The sequence below is a fragment of the Aotus nancymaae genome, unplaced genomic scaffold, assembly GCF_030222135.1.
Source record: "Aotus nancymaae isolate 86718 unplaced genomic scaffold, 86718_ANA_hifiasm-v0.15.2.pri h1tg000017l, whole genome shotgun sequence".
In the NCBI taxonomy this organism is placed as follows: domain Eukaryota; kingdom Metazoa; phylum Chordata; class Mammalia; order Primates; family Aotidae; genus Aotus; species Aotus nancymaae.
This window is the reverse complement of record NW_026988429.1, coordinates 14,126,795-14,146,060: the sequence shown is the minus strand read 5'-3', so window position 1 is coordinate 14,146,060 and position 19,266 is coordinate 14,126,795. Positions and strand designations below refer to the sequence as shown.

Here is a 19,266-nt window from a genome sequence, read left to right as displayed (position 1 = left end):
AAGAACAGAAAACCAAACATCACATGTTCTCACTTATAAGTGGGTGTTGAACAATGAGAACACATGGACAAAGGGAGGGAACATCACACACTGGGGTCTGTTGCAGGGTAGGGGACTAGGGGAGTGATAGCAGAGGGTGAGGAGGTTGGGAGTGATAACGTTAGGAGAAATACCTAATGTAGGTGACGGAGGGATGGAGGCAGCAAACCACTATGGCATGTGTATACCTATGTAACAATCCTGCTAGATTTGCACATGTACTCCAGAACTTAAAGTATAATAAAAACAAAATTGCTCTTAAAAGCTGCTAAAAAAAACCAAAAAATTAAATGTGTGAAGCTGTGTTAGAAATTATTGGTCTTAAATTCAGCTGTGCAGTTTCATTTCAGATGTTTTTCACTTCTATGACCTGCCACAAGAATCTTGGGTCATGTGTAGTCACTGTTGTTCATTCAACCCTGTCCTGAGACAATTAATACCTATAGGCTGAAGTCAACCTCAGTACCCTGAAGAGGAATCACTCAGCTGAGCCATTTCTTGATCAGTCACTTTATTGTGAACATGAGCCTTCATGAACATGAAAACAAATGTTTACTGTTATCAGTCTCTGAGTTGTGTATTTGATCAATTGCCAATCATTTATGCATGAAAGCTTACTGATACAATATTTACACCTCTACCAAATGTGAATATTTGGCAAATTATGAAGTTATTAAGAGAAAACGAAAGACAAAACTGAAACTAGTATTTCAATAAAAAATTAAAATTTACCTTATTTATGAAATAATGGGCATATATGTATATAAGATACATAGAAGTGAATATGTATTTATTTGATAAATGGTTGGCTACAAATATATAGTACTCATATTTAAGTATGTTTATTCTATTATATATGCAATATATGCATATTTATAAAATTATTATCTAAATTAAATACATTTTAATAATTTTTGTTACATTCTATTAAAAATGGTATTCTGGACCACATATAGCTTACATTCTTGCTACAGAAAAATTTTCTGTAGCCTTTATTGTTTAAACTTTACCAAATGGTTGTTCTTATCTAAAATATTTTTTTCAACCCAGTAGAGCTCCAAGGGTACTACTAGAGCAAATTTTGATTAATGTTGAATATTAACTCTTGTATCCTATAAAAGTCTCCATTATGTTCATGCCCACAATGACAATATGCCAAATAGAGTCCTCACGAAGATTAATGCTGGATGGAATCACATCAGTGCCATTGTCAAGGAAACCCTGGAAATGTAAAAATCAAAACTGAGTAAACTGCAAGAATTACATCTGATAATCACATTGCAAAGAGAATAGCAAGTTAATAGTATTGGCTGTTGGTTTTGACAGATCATCAGTCCTCAAAAGAAGTGCAACTGAGTAATTGCAAAAGTCATTCTGTCGGATCTATGACTAGACATTTCAAAAATGAGCCATAATCGAAAAAAAAAAATGCTTTCCAAGGCATATTAATCAAAATGGCATTAATGAGCAGGGGGCTTTTAAAATGATTCAACACATGGACTTTAGTCAGTCACCTTTCCCAGCTTTTCAGGGAGTCTCATGAACAAATGTTATGGAGGTCCATGTGGGGATCCAACAATATGAGTTTCAATTAACTGAGACATGACAGGGATACTGGCTCTTCTGAAAACCTTATTTGCCAAGAAGAATGACTCCTCCTGAACCCCTAACATTGTACCACATATTCAGGCTCAGACTAACAGCTGGTGTCAGGTGATTCTAGTGGAAGTCATGTAACATGAGGAGGGCAGTGGTTGTTTTCCTATATGTGAATTTGCCTTTCTGTTTGGATATGCTTCTGAGTAAAATGTTATTTGAGTATTTTCCAAATGCTTTCATCGGAGTCAGAAAATTCTTTTATAATATGACTTTGGATCAAGCAACTTATTTACCTCAAAAAAAAAGTGTAGCAAAGTGTAGCACATGATTGTCATGTGCACAGGTGCAGCTTTCCCTAAAAACAGGAGCCCATTAGTAGTCAAGCAAATCTGGCACACAAACGCATGTGCTATTGAATTGCAATGCTGTCAGATGTGGTGGAGGCTCTAAAACCCTAACCGTCAATGGTGCTGTTACTCCCATAAACAGAATATTTATATCTTGAAAATGAGCTGTAGACTCATCATTGTTATGCTAAGTGAACAGCTTAAAATACTGTATTTCTATTTTCACAGAGCTGTGGTTTTACTTGTTGATGATTCTTCATCCAAAGAGTTGACATGACAATGATTCCATTGAATTGGAAGAAATGATATGATAAGCATGTGACCATTTAGACTGATTACAATACTGGACAGGCTACTGTTGCAAGGGGCCATGTTCAAAGTTGTCAACTTTGTTCATGATTTTGACTAAGGTGACCAAAAGAACAGCCAGGTAAGGTTTATACTGTCCCAGTACCCAAAGAGAGCTACCAGCTTTTGGGTCCCTTTTTTATTAGTGGGTGCCACCAAGACCTACAATAATTAACTATATCTGGGAAAGTTTTTTGGTTTCCTGCTTGGGTGGTCCTGGCATTCAGGCTTCAACATTCCATTGCTAGTCTCCATGCCCCTGGGGTATTTTTGAACTACCAAACTGGGTTGTTCCATTATGACACAATGCTGTGTGACATTTAATATTTTGTAGCCACTATTAAATTAACTGGGTAGTGTACCACTGTTTATTTAGTATGCAGTCCTCCTTTTGCTGAACAATGCTCTGTGGCTTGGGAAGCTCACCTGGAGGCAGGAGTAGATACGTCCCATTGATATGCCTTGAATATTTAGCTATGAGAGCGGATAGCCCCTCAGGCAGCAGTGATGTTCTGTGGCACAGCAGCAAAATGTCAATACATCTATTGCACTCAGCAGTGAGAACCATGGTCACCAGCACCCAACATGGCCCAAAGGGAATGGTTCACATACAGATAAGCACACAAGCACATACTCACCTTGGGTTCTGCATGTGTCCTGAAACCTTCTGATGTCATCAGTTTATTTTTTTCTGAGGGGACCTGGAAATATTGTCATGTAGATTCCAGTATTCAAAAATCTCTGAAAAGACTGAATTCCATTTTTTTTTTGTCTTGACAGGAATATAGGACCACTAGCCTCTGGTGGAGGCCTTGGCCCTACTCCTAACTGTGCCATTCAGACCAACATTTGGGTCTGCAATGTGGTTTAATCAAACAAACACACCAACCAGGCTGCATAAGACTTCCTGGCCTATTTCCATATCTCTTCTTTAGAGAATGAGCCTTCTTTTCTATGAAGGCCCTTGTTGTTCATTTTGGTTTCTTCTCAGATGCTTCAGGGACCACTGAGAGTATATTTCTTGTATCCTCTTGGGTGACTCAGGGTCCATCTAAGTATCTATGTCCTGAGCTCTCTGGCCCCAAGAAGGAGCAGTAATTTAAGTGTCTAACAACTAGGGAATTGCAAACCCTATTCCCATTTCCACATTCCTTTCTCTCAGTCTCAATTCAGTCAGCCAGCTGATCCATATTAATGGGGAGAGGACAAATGTCCCATTTATTCTTCTTCCTCATCAAACATCCATCTGCATGTCCAGCCCTTGCATCCCCAGGATGATGTCTCTGTCCTGGGCCAAGCACTAGAGAGTATTGTTCCTCCAACTTTATCAATAAGCCATGGTTTTCTCAAATCCAGCCTTCTCACTGCATCAATTTTGCCAAGAAGGTTTGCTGTGCAGTTGTTGCCAACTTACCCAAATCTAGTGAGACAGAACACCCATGCACAACCAGTTACATGAAGTGAAATTACTACTTACAGAGGTCAAGAAGAGGGAGCAGAAAGCTCCCTGGGCCTGATTGACTCTAGACTGTGCAAACCCCAAAAGTACTGCAACTGAAGGACCCTGGAATTCAGCCCACCCCAGGTTTTCTGTCTTAGAATCACATGACACATTGGGCTTTAACGTTGAAGGAATTCCTGTTTCAAAAACAGAAATGGAGCCCAGGCTGTTCTGGCCAATCTTGCCTTATCTCAGAATGTTACATTTCCAGAACATTCTATCATTATTCCTGAAAACTACAAGCACAAAACGGAAGGGGACTGGGTTGATTAAAGACAGAATGGAAACTATTGTGCAAACACTGTAGTGACATCATAACTCAGTAATCTTTTTGTGACTGGTATATTTCACTTAATGTAATGTCCTCTAGCTTCATTCACATTGTAACATGTGTCAGAATTTCCCTTTTTATAACTAAATAATATGCTATTGTATGTATAGAAATATAAATCAAAATGGTAGGCTTTTAATACACATTTCTTATTTATATCAATTAAAAGTCTAAGTAAAATAAAAGTCATTAAAAATTGTAAAAATATTTAAATGCAAGAAAGTATTTTTAAGTTTGGGAAAGAAACCAAACCAACATATCTTATGGTTCTTATAAATTTTTCCCAAATTATATTTACCTATCAAAAGTTATTAGCATAAAACCGTAATACTCTTTACCATGTGTGTACACTAAATGTGTAGATATACAGATGGATTCCATTTTTCTTCCCTTTTTCTTAAGATTTTTGTGTTTATGTGTCTAAGAACTTCTTTAAGATCTTAGAGTCTGCTTGCTCAATGGAAATCTAGGTGTCCACTCTTCTATACATGCTGACTGGAGTCTGTGGCAATGGACAATTGTCACTGGGCACATCAGACTCAGATTTGGGACATTAAAGTTTCCTGATGCAGACATCAGTTGTGCCTATCTTGAATGGCAACTCCTTGCTTACTGTAGAAAACAGATAGGGGCTGTATATCTCAGAGCCTGAACTTTCATAGCCTTTTGCTAGAAGATAAATGATTTCTTTGGGCTGCATGAGATTAGAAAGGGAGATATTTTTAAGCTGCTTTCTATTAGAAAAAAAAGTTTTCTGCTGGGACTCACTTTACCCTAAATGTCTACCTAAATAATTTCTTTCTGTGTCATGTAACACCAATGTCTAGCAGGCAGCTTATAATTTATTGCCTCCTAAGTTTATAACAAATGTGCCAAAGAAATGCATTCTTTATTGGGAAAATAGTTGTTGTCTAATTTGGAAGAGACTCAAAATATTAAGAAACCAGTAAATAAAGAGAGCTGTACCGAGAGTTACAGGTGGAAGACGTATAATTTTGCAGAAAGAGATATACAGAAAGAGCAACTTGGTATAAAAATAGATCTTGTATAATAAATTCTTGACCTAGAAAAAAATGATTATTTAAGAAAGGTGTAGTATAGGTGAAATCAGAAAGTTCAAGCATGTTATAAGGAGTCTGCGTAAGTCAAGATAAGGTTTGTGAAGGGGATTTTATGAAAGAAATTTTGTGTATGATTAAGCTTGCTATAATTGAAGTAAAATTGCTTGGCGTAGACTTTCTAGAAAATGGTCTGCATATTGAAACTTGGGTTTATTACGTTACTGATTTGATAATTTATAGAAAATTTTGTTTTTGAGGCTAGGTGCAGTGGTTCACACCTGCAATCCCAGCAGTTTGAGAGGCCGAGGTGGGCAGATAACTTGGGGTCAGGAATTCAAGACAAGCCTGGCCAACATGGTAAAACCCTGTCTATACTAAAAATACAAATATTGGCCGGACACAGTGGCACGTACCTATAATCCCAGCTACTCATGAGACTGAGGAAGGAGAATGGCTGAAACCCAGGAAGTACAGGTTGCAGTGAGCCAAGATTGTGCCACTGCACTCCAGTGTTCTATGTGTTTGGTTTTTCTTAGCATCCACAACCTTATTTGGGGCCTCACTTTTTGATTTTATACTGCTTTAAAAGTTTGTTTCTTTGTTTCTTTGTTTTTGAGATGGAGTCTCACTCTGTCACCCAGGCTGGAGTGCAGTGGCATGATCTCAGCTCATTGCAACCTCCACCTCCAGGGTTCAAGTGATTCTCATGGCTCAGCCTCCTGAGTAGCTGGGACTACAGGTGCATGCCACCATGCCCAGATAATTTTTTGTATTTTTATTAGAGATGGGGTTTCATCACGTTAGTTTCATCATGTTTCATCTCTGTCTCCTGACCTTGTGATCCACCCATTTAAAGGCTAATGAGTACCTTTCCACCTCCACTTTTTCTGGCCTTGAGATATTTAATTGGATATAAATTTTTAAATTCTAAGTCCCTTGGCCAAAAGAACTACCAAAGAAAGCTAAAAAATCTAATTCCAGCCATGGTGGGAAACAGGGAGTCAGACAAACCTCATTCTACCCCTATTTGAAATGTAGGCCAGATTCAAAAGGTCTTTTAAATTATGGAAATAAAATAGTGCCCTTTTCCAGAAAAGAAAATAATAGTTCCTCTGTTCAACCAGAAGACTTAGTCTTACTGAAAACTTAAAAAGAAGGAACTGGCTGGGTGCAGTGGCTCACATCTGTAATCTCAACACTTTGGGAGGCTGAGCTTGGTGGATCACTTGAGGCAAGGAGTTTAACACCAGCATTATCAACATAGCAAAACCACATCTCTACTAAAATCACAAAAATTAGCTGGGCTAGGTGTTACATGGCTGTAATCACAGCTACGCAGGAGGCTGAGACATAAAAATAGCTTGTAACTGGGAGGCAGAGGTTGCAGTGAGCCTAGCCAAGATTGTGCCACACTGCACTCCAGTGTTGGCAACACAGTAAGATTCTGTCTCAAAAAAAAAATAAAAATAAATAAAAATAAAAAATAAAAGGAAAAGAAAAATAAAATAAAAAAAAGAAAAGAAAAGAATCCCCCAAAACCAATTATAACCAAAATGAAGAAACCCATATCAGATATTTTTAATTACTCCAGGGCTGGGCACGGTGGCTCACGCCTGGAATCCCAGCACTTCGGGAGGCCAAGGCTGGTGGATCACGAGGTCAAGAGATCGAGACCATCCTGGTCAACCTGGTGAAACCCCGTCTCTACTAAAAATACAAAAAATTAGCTGGGCATGGTGATGTGTGCCTGTAATCCCGGCTACTCAGGAGGCTGAGGCAGAGAATTGCCTGAACCCAGGAGGCGGAGGTTGTGGTGATCCGAGATTGCGCCATTGCACTCCAGCCTGGTTAACAAGAGTGAAACTCTGTCTCAAAAAAAAAAAATAATAATTACTCCAAATACTGTTAAGCTTCAGGAAGTCACTTACTGAGTACAGCTGTCCAGGATCAAACCTTTTTCTTACAAGGTTCTGCAGGCACAAAAGGTAGACACCACAACCTACATTTACAAAGCCTAGAAAACTTAAAGCTGTCGTTTGCAAACATGTAGAATAATAATGTGTCTCTGTTGTGGGCATAGAAGCATTAATACTCTCTCTCTTACAAATAGAATTTTCTTGTTTAAACTCTTAGTGAAATTTAAGTCTTCTAAATTTCATGTAAAGATGATATGGTCTGTCACAAGGCTTCCAATTCATTCTGCCTTCTGACCCCAAGAATGAAAGCATCCTGCCATTTGACTCCTTACTTCGGGTAGTCAAAGATTTTTATTCCTCAAATGCTAGGAAAAGCCTGCACGCATAAAGTCAGCAGGAAGCACTTAACAGAAAATGGACCTCTGCATTTCTGCAATCCCCTTAAGATTAAGGAGGAGTATCTAATCTCTGAGTGGGGAATGAGGTAGGAGGTGGGTTGAACTCAACTCTGGACCAGATTGAAGACTAGCTAAAACAAGGAAGAGGCACTGGAAGCACCTGTCCATGAGACCTGCCCACCAGTGCCATATCAGTTTACCATTGCCATAGCAACACCTGAAAGTTACTGCCCGTTTTCTAGCTAGTTCTGAGTAACCCACTCCTTAATTAGCATGTTATTAAAAGTGGGGATAAATATGACTGCAAAAACTGCTCCTACACTGCTACTCTTGACATACTACCTATGGGGTAGCTCTGCTTCACAAGAGAAGTCACAGAGCTGTAACACTGCCACCTCAATAAAGCTGTTTTCTTCTACCACCATCTTACCCTTGTATTTCTTCCTGAGTGAAGTCAAGAGCCTGATTTGAACCACTTTTGTCAAATTAGTCGCCATAAAATTACTCCTATATCCTCTTTCTGTTTTTTTACTCTTAGAAGCTGTGTAATGACTTTCTCCTTTCCATTTATGATATTGTGTTTTGTATTCTTTTACTTTCTCTCTTGTTTATAAACCCTTCACCAAGTAGTCAGAGGCTTCAATTCAGTTCTTTCTTGGTGGTAGTATGGCTCATGAGAAATGCTGATGCTTCTGGGTATGAGGCCATTCACCATTTTTATATGTAATACTGTGGAAAGTACTGTGACATAAGCCTTTGCTTCACAAACTGATCACTGTCAAATACCATCTGCCAACCAATACAGAATTTTTCTGTTTCTCACTGGTATAATTCACATAGGAGTAGAAATCTCAAGTTAAATTGTGGATTTGCACTTTACCACTTGGTGTATTAAAGAAAATAAATAATATTAATATATCAGTGGGGGCAGGTGCAGTGATTCATGCCTGCAATTTCAGCACTTTAAGAGGTCGAGGAGGGCAGATCACCTGAGTTCAGGAGTTCAGGACCAACCTGGCCAACATGACAAAACCTCATCTCTACTAAAAATACAAAAATTAGCCGGGTATGTTGGCACATGCTTGTAATCCCCACTACTTGGGAGGCTGAGAGATGAGAATCACTTTAACCAGGGAGATGGAAGTTATAGTGAGCCAAAATCATGCCACTGAGCTCTAGGCTGGGCTACAGAGCAAGATACTATCTCAAAAAAAAATTAGTAGCTTTGATTTTTAAACATGTATTTGACAAGAAATGCATAGTTCTTTATCTCTAAAATAATGTAATGATTTTTTTCAGTAACGAGCTTGGTTTGATGCCTCTTTCCCCAACGTGATAGAAGTATGGCCTTAAAATATGAAAAATTCCATTTCCCTGTGCTTACAACCACTACCTGGGATTGAAAACTTCTTCCCTTGCTCTAGTCCTTTCTTCTACACCCAGTTCCACCTAATTTGTGACTCAAAACAACACTTGTCAGGAAAGATTCTGGAATGAGCAAAAATGACTTGCTTAGAGATGTCAGAGATTCCTGCACCACCATCTGTCCATCTCTAGAGGAGTTTGTGAGTACAAGGAAGAGCAGGAGCTTGTAAATCTACTTGCTTTCACCCCCACTGTATTTTCTAACAGCAACAACAACCACAGCAACACCCACAACATCATAGGACAAACCTCTACTACTTTTTAGGCTTTTATCTCAGTAAATCTTCTCTACCTCTGTCTCAGGCAGCTAGAAAGTTTGATACTCATACAAATGATATTGTAGCTTTCTGGTCATAATTGGAAAAATAGGCAAGACTCAGTGTAATGCAGGCATTCCCTAAGCCAGTTACCATTCAGTTTTTGGATCATAATTGTACACATATACCCAGCATATGTCTAATATATATGTAAAAATCCATGAAACAAGAGTTACAATAGCCTGTGTTTTCTGTTGTATTATATTTTACTCTTATATCATCTTCTTTTTTTCATCATTGAAGAAATCTGTTCAAGTCAGTCTAAATTAATTATTGGATCATAAGCAGATAGAATCTTATATTTGATAACACATTGACCCAATTAATATGTTTCTTTGCAAGACATAATCCTCATTTCCAAGATAACAAGCCTGACAAAATTATACTGGAGCAAACCCACAAGTAATAATGGTAGCTTTTCCTTATTGTCTGTCCTGGGGCAAGAATTAAACAAAAAATAACCAAGGTAGATAAAGATTACAAAAGAAAGAAGGACAGTAACAGGACATGGTAACATTTTATAGGGTAACATTTTGATAATGGATGAGAAGTAATGTATTACACAGGGATAGGTGGGAATGATTGAAGATCTGAATACTTTAGCACAGATTAAGACCAAATCATTAGGGTTTTAAGAGTTGCATACAGTTAGTGAAGAAAAAGCCCTAGAATTTAAATGATTGTGGATAATACATTCTTGGATTGGATTTAAGACTATTCTCCATGCTAAGTAAGTATATTTATGATAATGATGATGACTGTAGTGCTCAATATTTAAACAATAAAAACAAAATTAATTGCTGCATATGTAATATCTTGAATACTATTGTAAATGTTTTCTCTTATTTAAACTGTCAACAGCTCTGTATGGTAGAGTATTATCACAGTTACACAGATATGGAAACTGAGACACAGGGAAGTTAAGTTACTTGATCAATTTCAAGCAAAGTGTAAGCATGGAGTATCTATGTCAGGGACTGCCATGACCCATGACTGTAAACAGAAGTTTTAACTTTTTAACTCAAAGAGGGTATGTGTATCAGTTAATGGAAAGCTTCAGGTCCCTCAGAAAACATTAGTAACAAGCAAATGAAAAGTTTATCTAGAAGATAAGTTCTAACAGACCCTTCATTTCAATAGATTGAATAACGCACTTAGGGAGATGACTGGGCATATTAAGGATAGAAAGAGAGAAATGAAAACATAGCCTTCTATATTGTTCCTAACAGGCTTGTGCCAAACATCATCTGGCTGAAAGTAGGTGATTGATGAGAAGAAAGACACAGGAGTTAAATTCTGCAATCACAAGGCAGAAGTTCTACACTTAGCCAACAGACTTTTCTGACCTGACAACCAGGGTGGCACAGGATTCTCAGTGCAGAGAGGAAGAAGCAGGTGGTTTTGCAGCTGGAAGCCCAGCTCCCACGCAGCTGCTTTGCATGTCCCTCCCAGCTGCCCTACCTTCCAGAGCCCATATCAATGCCTGGGTCAGAGCTATGGGGAGGAACTGCCCACTTAGGACCCAGAGGGAACCATGGAAGCCCCAGCACAGCTTCTCTTCCTCCTGCTACTCTGGCTCCCAGGTGAGGGGAACATGAGGTGGTTTTGCACATCAGTGAAAACTCCTGACACCTGCTCAGCAAGAAATATAATTAAATTTCATTGTAGATCAACAATTTTGGATTCTACTCAAAGACAGTGTGTTTGATCTAGATTACATGAGTGCATTTCTGTTTTATTTCCAATTTCAGATTCTACTGGACAAATTGTGATGATGCAGTCTCCAGCCACCCTCTCTTTTTCTCCAGGGGAAAAAGTCACCCTCTCCTTCAGGGACAGAGTGTTAGCAGCTACTTAGCCTGGTGCCAGCAGAAACCTAGGCAGGCTCCCAGGCTCCTCATCTATAGTGCATCCAACAGGGTTACTGGCATCCCAGACAGATTCAGTGGCAGTGGATCTGGGACAGACTTCACTCTCACCATCAGCAGCCTGGAGCCTGAAGATTTTGCTGTTTATTACTGTAAAGAGTATAATTACTGGTCCCCACAGTGATTCAACATGAAACAAAAACCTCAACAAGACCACCAGCGTTTATCAGATTATACCTGGTGCTTCCTTTACAAACAACTAGTGTGGTTGCCACTCAGCTTTAGCATCTCTGCTCTATTTTGAGATTTATTGGTTCTTAAAAGAAAAAAAAAAAAACACAATTCCTTGAACAATTTGGACTCCAATCCCAGGACTCTCTTCAACTAAGGCACCAGAATCTCTGGTTTCCAGAAGTAATGTCTCACTGTATAAATTCTTATATAGGCCCAGTTGTTCTTAACTTTTCCAGTAGGAGTAGCTCAGTCCATATAACACTGCTTCATTTGAGTTCATCAACATCCTAAGTAGTAGAAAATTCTATTTATTTATTCAAATACTTGACTCAGTAAATGCTGTTCACATGAAGATACTACAATGGTTGAATAAATCCCATTATTTTTCTTTCTTTTGCTAAATGGTTATAATGGAAACATTTGCCATTTAAAAGTGAACTAAATCATTTCTTCAGTTTTCTCTATCATACAGTAGATGGTAAAAGGATTAAAAGTCTGTAAAAATAAAGTAAATATTAGATAAGGAAGAAATAGACTATTCCAAATGAAGTCTGCAAATGACCAAGTAGAAAGAGTGATAGAAGCAGTTGTTTTAATTACTTTTCTTCAAGACTTCCTTCCAAAAGAGATTTCATTGATGATATTCATTTACTCAACAATAAGACATGTTGACATTATGTAACATCTGATATGAAGCACTGAGGATACCTCCTATCTGTATTATTCTTGCCAAAAATTAATGGAGTGAATTGAATCAATAGTAAACATCATACAAAGCCAACTAGAACAACATTCTTCAACATAACTGGCCAGTAAATTTCAAAAGTTTCAAGGTCATGAAAGAGAAACAAAAGTAAAAAACTGTCACAGATTTAAAGATATGAAGGACAGGATAACCAAATAAAATATAAAAACTTGAATTTTAACTTGTAACATAAAAAATGACATTAATGGGAAAATCAGTAAAATCCTTATGGGATTTTAAATGAGTTAACTAATAACATTATATATATGTTAATCTCATGGTTGTGATACTTATACTGTGGTTATGCATGAAGCTGACATTAGAGAAAGCTGGAGGAGTACATGGGAACAGTTTTTGCTATATTGTTCAAATTTTAGGTCTAAAAATATTTCCAAATAAATGTAAAACACATACACACACACAAGTAACTAAAAAGTAAGAAAAAGGTATTTTTTAAACAAGTCCATAACTTTCCTCCTATTTTGCCCCCTTTCCTATTTCTAATTCTCATCTCTATTAAAGAAAATTCTAGCTCCCATTATGTAGAGTATAATCACTAATTTGCTCAGTTCTAGAATACAAAGAAGGCAAATTAAAATTTGACAGTGTGTTCCTTCATGAATGTGAAATCCTGGGATCAGGATTCTCTATTTGTTAAGATCTTAGTTTATCTTTAAACTGAGGGTGCAGAGTTCAAGTTCTCAAGTCTGAAAAATTACTTATGTTAGTCGATAAACTCATTCTATTTCAACATGGCTATCATGTTCATTTAAATGAATTTTAGAAAGCATCTCTGTTTATGGCATCACAGAGAGTTTAATAAGTCTGTGCAAAAATAAACAACAAGCACACATATAAATAAAAAGCTAAAAAATCAAAACTATTTCAGCACTCTGAAAATTGTCAAAGTGTAAAATAATTAAAGGTGTATATTCTTTATAGAAAACAAAAGTACTAGTGCTTTGAGTAAGGACAGAAAATGTCTGTAGCCTTTTATCTGTGACAGCACCTTTCTACCCCCAGCTCAGTCAACATGAATTACAGAACTGGAGTTTTACCAACATGAGGACAGCAAATAAAACTAGCAGCTTGGTGGACTTGAGTCAAGCCAGGGTGGAGTAAAATTCTTTCATGTTTTCAGGTAAACATGGAGAATGCCATAGGAAGTGAACAGAAAAAACTTACATCTTTGCTAGTCCAAGATGAGGCCCAAGTTAGGGCAAGTAGTACACCTGCTGACAGTAAATAGCAGATTCCTGGATAAGGTAGAGCCATATTGCTGAAACAATCTCTGCATACATTCCTGGTGACTTAAAAGCTATAGTTACGAGTGATGAGACCCGGAAGGGCCCGCTGCAAAGTAAAATCAGAGGGAGGTAAGACCTAGCTGCATTTTGCATGTGCTTTTTAAGCTACACACAGATGGATTGACAGAAGATAGATTTAAAAGCTCCAGATATTTGAGCAAAACATCTCAAATTATTGGTGACAACTAAGCTATGCAGATAACTGTGCAGTTCCTATAAATTCAAATTAAAGATTAATATTAAGAATAAAAAGAAGCAGAGATATAAGTGGTCAAACACGAGATATAGATTTTTCAATATCATGCATTGAAAACACATTTAATACATCTAATCCACTGAACATTATGCCTCAGCTTATCATATCCTAAATGTGCTCAGAATACTTACATTAGCTTACAGTTGGGCAACATTATCTAACACAAAGCTTATCTTACAAAAAAGTGTTGAATATCTCATGTAATTTATTGAATACTGTACTAAAACAGAAAATAGAATAGTTGTATGAATACTATAAGTATTGTTTCTGGTTGAATGCATATCACTTTCACACCATCTGAAAGTTAAAAAATTATAACTCCAACTGTCATATGTCAGGTACTATCAGTAAGTTCAGACAAATAACTAAGAAGAAAATTTAAAAATACTCAGAAAAAAATGAAACAAATTCCAGGCCTGATATGGTGACTCAAGCCTGTAATCCCAGTACTTTGGGAGGCTGATGCAGAAGCATCACTTAAGGCCAGGAGTTTGAGACCAGGCTGGGCAAAAGATTGGCACACGTATCTCTAAAAACCTTAAAAAAATAAATACCAGAAAGTGGTGTCATGCACCTAGAGTCCCAGCTACTCAGGAGGATGAAGCTGGAGGATTGCTGGAGCCCAAGAGGTCTAGGCTGCAGAGAGCTATGATCACACTACTACATTCCAGCCTGGGTGACATAGTGAGACTCTGTTTCTAAATAAAATAAAATGAAAATGAAAAATCCACAATCTAAAGAGAGGTACTATAATATGTTATCAAAAACATACAGCTTTTAGTTTAAAAAATCCTGGAAAATAACAGAGAACTCTTATCTATATTGAAGAAACAAAAACAAAGCAACTACAATAATAACAACAGAAAATAGTGAATGAAAGTTGGTTCTAACTTGTCCTAATTATTGGCTTCAGCCAAGACTACAAAGCAGTTAATATGCAGATGTTCAAATAATTATTTTTAAAACTATGATCATTGACATAACAAAGAAAATATTTTTAAAAAAAGAAGATTCAGCAAGTAAGGTCTTAAGAAATGGAAAGTATAAAAAATAACCAAATAGGACCTCTATAAATGAAAAGTACAAGAACCCAATTTAAATATTTATTAGCTAGGTCTAATTGCAGAATCAATCAGTTGACTTGAAAATAGAAGAATAGAAATTATTGAGTTTAAAGAAAATGTTTAGAAAAAAAGATAGAAGACTTCAGAGATTTACAGCTCAGAGTGAAGGGTACCAAAAAACAGGTAATGAGAGTCACAAAGGATGAAAGAAGGAGAAAGTGGCCGAAAAAAATATAGATGTTCAAACAATTATTTTTAAAGCTATAATCAAAGACTGAAAAGGAAAATATAAGGACAATGATTCAGCATGTAGGCACTCTATAAAAAAAAGAGAAAGTCTAAAAAACAGAGAGTTACTGTGACAAATGACCAAATGAGAATTCTAGAAACCAAAAGTATAATAATCAAATTAAAAATGTAAAAGATATATGCTCACTTTGACAGCACATATACTAAAAGTGGAATGAAACAAAGAAGATTAGCAGTGCCACTGCATAAGGTTGATACGCAAATCCATGAAGTATTCCATATTTTTACTGTTAGCGGTGGATGACTTGGCTCATGTGTTGATGAAGAATGCAGGTAGCCGTGAGAATTAATGTGAGTTGCAGGACACAATGATCATTGACACTTCAAATGCACTTGCAGCCCTGGGCCTACAAAAAAAGGTATTAGGTTCAATAGCAGTCTCAGATGATAGAAGAACCAGTGAACTTGAAACTAAAGAAATAGAACTTAATAGAAATTACTGAATCTAAAGAAAAAAAACTAAGAACAAATGTATAAGACTTCAATTTATAGCTCAAAGTGAAGAATGCCAACAAATATATAATGAGAATCACAGAAGGGAAGAGAAAGAAAAAGTGGCTAAAACAATGTTTGGAAAAACAATGAGAGGAGTTTTCAAAACTAATGAAACACGTTAGTCTATAGATAAAAGAAACTCAATGAAACCCTTTTAGGATAAACAATGGAGATTCATAAAGGAACACATTATACTTAAAATTATTAGACACAAAGAGGAATTCTTGAATTCATCAAGAAAAACAGCAGACTTTTTATTCATGAAAACAGTAGTAAAGCCAATGGTTAAGTGTCCTTCAGCACCAATGGAGGCTAGAACACATTGGAATTATGTATTTAAATGCAAAAAGGAAAAGACGTCAACCAGAATTTCTGTATCCAGTGAAAATATGGTTGAAAACTAAAGGAAATATGAAAATATTCTTTGATAAACAAATTAAAAATGTTAATAGAAGCTAAGTTTTTACATGAAATTCAAGTGGTAATCCTTCAGACTCACAGGAAATGATAGCAGATTGAAACATGTATCCACAGGAAGGAAAGAAGAATCAAAAGCAGTAAAGAACAAACAAAAGCTGGAAGGGGAAAAAACACAATACAATTTATATGAAGATCAATGCAGACAAGGATGAGAAGCAGCTACTGACTGGGAAGGCGCATGAAAGAAGCACAGACTATGCAAAATATTCTATAGTTCCACCTGGACATGAATATACACAAACCTCATTCAGTTACAAGCTTAATATTTGTGTCATTCACTCTAGAGATTTTATCTACTAATAAAACTAATTTTAAAAGCCCAGATGCTAAAATAAATATAAAAATAATAAATACAAATAACTGGCCAGGTGCGGTGACTCATGCCTATAACCCCAGCACTTTGGGAGGCAGAGGCAAGAAGGTCATTTGAAGTCAGGAGTTCAAGACCAGCTTGGCCAACATGGTGAAACCCTGTCTTTACTACAAATACAAAAATTAGCCAGGCATGGTGGTGCACACCAGTAATCCCAGCTAGCTTGGGAGGTGAGGCAGGAGAATCGCTTGAAATTGGGAGGCAGAGGTTGCAGTGAGCCGAGATCCTGTCACTATATTTCATTCCGGGTGACAGAGTGAGACTCTGTCTTTAAAAAACTATATATAAAATAAATTATATATATATAATAAAATTAATAATATATAATAAAATTAAAAACAATATACAATAACATTAAATAAATAAGAATAACCAAATATTTATGGAAACTCAGTCTACTAAAGACAAGTGTAAAATGTGTCTGGAAAAGTAAAAACAAATTAGAAATCTCTTAGGGGAAATAGAAAAACATGATTAAATATGTCCCTTTTTCCACTCAAGCAGTGCAAACTTCATTAGGTTTCCTCCAAACACAGAGGACACATTAGGTCACTGTGCTCACACTAGATGTCCCCATACTCTCCTTGGCTTTTTCCACCCCACTGCACCCACCAGGGGATTTGCATAAGGTCCCCTAAAGAGGACCTTCCCTTGGGAGTTTGAGATAAAAGCTCAGCTCTAACATTGACTTGACTGATCAGGGCTCCTCAGCGCACCTTCTCACGATGAGGTTCCCTGCACAGCTCCTGGGGCTGCTAATGCTCTGGATCCCTGGTAAGGACAGAAGGGAAATAAAGGAGGAGAATGGGGTGGGAAGGTGAACTCTAGGGCCCCACTGCCTGTCCGCATGCACATCTTGACCTACAAGAAAAAGTGTATAAAGTTTAGAACTGCAAGAGTGAGAAACAGAAATAGAAATTGCAGTTCTAAAATTCATATCCGAGAAGGACAAAGGACTGGTGCTCTAGTGTAGGCAACCTCTTGAGGCCCCTTTGTGCCTTGTCAATGTTGGTTCTTTTTATGCATGAATGTTTAGGGGTATGAACCAAAATCATACAAAAAATCACTTAGCATAAAGGAAATAACAGAAAGAATATCATTTTAATGATTCAAAATATTTGTACATAACCTTGCACTTCTCTCACTATTTCAGGATCCAGTGGAGATATTGTGATGACCCAGACTCCACTCTCCCTGCCCGTCACCGCTGGAGAGACGGCCTCCATCTCCTGCAGGTCTAGTCAGAGCCTCCTGTATAGTGATGGAAACACCTATTTGAATTGGTACCTGCAGAAGCCAGGACAGTCTCCACAGCTACTGATTTATAAGGTTTCCAACCGTTTTTCTGGGGTCCCAGACAGGTTCAGTGGCAGTGGGTCAGGCACCGATTTCACACTGAAAATCAGCAGGGTGGAGGCTGAGGATGTTGGGATTTATTACTGCATGCAAGCTCTACAACATCCTATCACAGTGATACAACCCTGAACAAAAACCTCCCTTCTTACTGTGCTTCAGATGACCACATGTGTTGTTTATCTCAAGAGCAGACCCTGTAGATTGTCTTGGGAGGCTAAAGAGGAAGATGCTGGAGAACTCAGGGGAATACGTTACAGCTGGATACTTGACTATAAATATCTTGGTTCCATCTCAGGTACCACAATTTTAGTGTCCATCAGCTGTAAGAGTCTTGGCCTGGCAGAACCTGCAGGAGAATGGAGGGAGGTCAAGTGCCCTCTGAACAACCAGTCATGTTGCAAGGGAAAGCTGGATCAAAGCTCATTGTAATCCTCTCTGCCTTGCCTACATTCATTCATCAACTAAACTCATTCAGCCTGACAGCCACCTAAATGAAACAGATTAGTGGCAATGTAAAACTAATACATTCTTGATTTTGATTTGGTTCAGCAGTTACTAGTATATATGTACCTTGATAAGATGTGATGACACTAAAACAGTTTCCCTCCCAACTTCTACTGTCCACTTTACACTTTTCTTAACATACATCAGCATTTTATCCTTTTTTTTTTCAGGGAGTGCTTGAGTGTATTTACATCTAGACTTTTTAACTACTAGATATGTTTTGGTAAGTTTATGCAAAAACAAAGACCTAGGGACAAAAATCTTTGAACAATCTTATTCACAGTATGTTGAAATGAAAAAAAAGTCCTATGAAATCCACAGCTGTGTTTTAAAAATAAATATCCAAGTTTGAAAAGACAAAGAAAAAAAACTAAAAATATATGCCATATTCAATGGAATCTGGATTAATATAAAATAATATATAAGCTAATATTTTGCCACTTGAAAAATCATAATTTGAAGACTCTGGGCAGAGGGCAGTAAATAAGAATGTGAGGGCAGAGGTTACTCAGTTAGTGGTTGTGTCTTGGAGTTGATATATGAACCCAAGTGGAAGCTCTGATGCATTTCTTAGGGAGAATCACAGAGTCATGGGAATTCTGTGTGGAGTTCAAGGCTGTGCTCTGATGCAATGGCAAATTCCCAGGGAAGTATTGCATCACACAGTCTTTAGTGACTCAAAGTCTAGAGAAGTTCCTGTCCAAAGGTCAGGTCATGTCACATTCCTAGTCAATCCAGCAGGGCGTAGAAGAGCTTGAAAAAGTACATTCTGCCTCCATCATTTACCTGGGAATGATTAGAGAAAGAAATAATCATTCAATTCAAGAAACGTTAGTCAAAATAAAGATGATGCTGATCAGAGTGGTGCAGGGGGCTAGGAAGATAAGTAGGTGTAGTGGGGGGAACCCAAGGCCCATATTTCAAACACACATAAGGGAAAATCAGGGCAGCATGGTAGGGAAAACTCAGGAGAATGCAGGAGGTTTCACTGTG

The 19,266-nt window shown here is 37.4% G+C and overlaps 1 non-coding gene and 1 gene segment (V, D, J or C); both read left to right on the top strand.

The window, feature by feature from the left end:
• Nucleotides 1-19,266, top strand: part of LOC105731229 (immunoglobulin kappa variable 2-29-like) — a 356,755-nt gene that overhangs the window by 152,876 nt on the left and 184,613 nt on the right.
• On the top strand, nucleotides 15,185-15,291 carry LOC135275649 (U6 spliceosomal RNA). The gene has a single exon (XR_010343254.1). It is a non-coding gene; the product is annotated as a U6 spliceosomal RNA (small nuclear RNA).